Genomic DNA, 2,704 nt, shown 5'->3' on the forward strand with positions numbered 1-2,704 from the left:
AAGTCATACTCGTAAGAGCGTTCAAATAAAGCCCACAAACACACACTCTCCCTGTTCGACTGCCAAAATAAAAAAGAAAACACTTTTGAATACCAGACAAAAATGACAGAATGATAGACAAAGTAAAGATGTTCTTTGCATGGAGAGCTCAAATTGAAACGGCCTGCAGATAACCGAGTCAATTAAAAAGCAATTCGAGAACCCAGTTAGCTAGCTGGCCCAATGGGAATTTTCGGGGAGCCCTCTTCGCTCCAGTGATATAAAAGACTGGCCAAATGGAAAATTCATGACAGAAAGCTGAAATAATTACTGCATGAATTGGGGGAATCGAGTGAAACCCAAAGTGGTTTACAGTTTCGACTTGCGAGAGTTGTCAATGTCACGACAACTTACTGCTAATCATTGTAATGCCTTTGGCTCGGTGAAAAACCCACGCTCCACCGACAAGGATGAGTGAAGCCGTCAACCGGAGGAGGATGGCTGGAAAATGAATGAGTTCTGGCGGCTGACTTGGCCAACTGTAAACGAGCAATAAATGCGGGCTCAAGTGTCATAAGTAGCTGACTGGCGCTTGTATCTGTATCTTTGTGCTCGTATCTTGTGTTGGAGCGGCGAATCGTGAAATATTAAATGCGCCCGCGTCGGTGGCATTGTTGAAATTAAATGGATACCCGGGATACAAGGATACAGGGATGCCGGGGGTAATGTGATTATTGGAGCTCCTCTGCTGTGACTCAGCCTATTGTCGTCGTCTGTCAGTTGGCTGCACTTCAACTTCAACCTTTCGCCTCCACTTAGGCACGCCCGATTGAGCAGCAGAAGATGTGACTTTGGTTTTCGTGTTTTATAGTATCCCAAACCCCCCTTCAAGCGTACATTTCTTTTTCGCCACTGTCATTGTGCCCCGGCTATGGAATATTTAGCCAATGAAGGGGAAAATCAAACAGGCGGAGGCCGGGGGCAATTATGTGCCATGTCACGGGTATTTGTGCTCGGTGGATCCTACAAAATCAGCGCTCAGACTAATTAAACGCGAACACAGCAGCCACCGATCCAAAGGCTCCTACAACAGTTTAGTTGCAACGACTATCTTTTGGCCGGGAAGTGGAACGAGAACTACAACGGCGACGGCAACTCATTGGGTCATTTCGCAATTAAGCTGCAGTCGCATGTTGCCGGCGAGAAGGGAGCCATAAAACCTGCATCCCATGTAAACGCATCCCTATCGCTATCGCTATCCCTATCCGTATCCGTGTCCGCATCTGTAGCTACGGCTATATGGCTGCGGCGAATCCGAAACCCGATTCCTTCCCATTCTGCCCCGCCGTCTGATGATGATGAATGAGTTAAGCGGCCGTTGCCATGTAGCTGCACGTCTAATGAGATACTTTTTCTGCCGCTGCCGCTGCCGTTGAAGATGAGAATGAGTTCTGGGATTGGGACTCGGATCGGGGCTGGGATCCGGGTGGCTGCGGTCTGGGCTGTGGATGTATCTTCATCTGCAAGTACACCATTAGCAGCGAAGGGTCAGGCGATGCCTAGCTCAACTGCAAATCATGACTCTCAGCCACACTCAAAAAAACTATCTTTTGTAATTCAACAAAAACTTCCTTAGATTGGAATTAAGTAGTGACATAATTAAATAGTAATACAATAATACAAAAAGGATGTTTGAGATTAACATATTGCTTAAGAATTATTTTAATTACATTTAACTTTTAATTTCTATCAATGTTTGAAGTGCAGAAATTCTTTCACTTCAAGAATAAATTAAGTACTCAACTCAAAGTTAAAAGAGGTTTTTACTTTAAGTAGTTTGTAAGACTTAAACAGAACATAAGCAATTGACCTTAAAACCTATTTCTTCAAATGTTCTTGCAAGTTTTCCCTCATTTTCTGATCTCCGGATTTCAACACCAATTTCCGAAGTGCACGAAACCGCCGTCATCGTAGCTGTCCGTCAGCTCTTCCAACTATGTAATCTATGGCATGTCAGTGTCTGAATCTGTATCTGTATCTGTATCTCCATCTCGGCTATCTACACTCGCACTCGGGAAAACTGAGGCGTACTGTATATGTATGAATGAATTGCCCGATGCGTGCCCAGGCACTAATTGCGTCTAATTGAATTGCAATTGACCGTGAGTTGGCGTATTTTTCATTCGTTTTTGCCGACACCGCCAGCGTCGATCCAAGCTGGAGATATATCCCCCAGTTCAGGGAGAATCGGCAAAGACGAGGGCGGGAGTCGGGGCCAAATGGGCGGGAAAAGGAAGCTGGCGGTGGAGGCGACAACGTTGTTTGATGAAGATTTACGCAGCTGCTTTGATTTGTGTCAACAACGCCCGCCAACAACGAGAACGACATCGCATTCCTACCCATACACTTGCTTTTCCCATTCATGGCCTCGGCTCAATCATTTGGTCATGGCGCCAATGATTTGGCACAACAACAACAACAAGAACAACAAGAACAGCGGCAGCGGCTTTAACAACTAGGGGACAATTGATTTATAATGACTGGGAATTTGTTTAGCCAGCTATGTGGGGAGTATATGCCTGAACGATCCAGCAGGCGATGAATTATTCAATTAAAAGCTGAATATAATAAATGTACTTTGAATTGCCACAGATAAATGTGCCAGATTCCTTGTCTTTCGCCGTTTTTTGTTAGTTAGCATATTTACTGCCAAACCGTATTTTAT

This window comes from Drosophila ficusphila, unplaced genomic scaffold, assembly GCF_018152265.1.
Source record: "Drosophila ficusphila isolate 14025-0441.05 unplaced genomic scaffold, ASM1815226v1 contig_791, whole genome shotgun sequence".
In the NCBI taxonomy this organism is placed as follows: Eukaryota; Metazoa; Arthropoda; class Insecta; order Diptera; family Drosophilidae; genus Drosophila; species Drosophila ficusphila.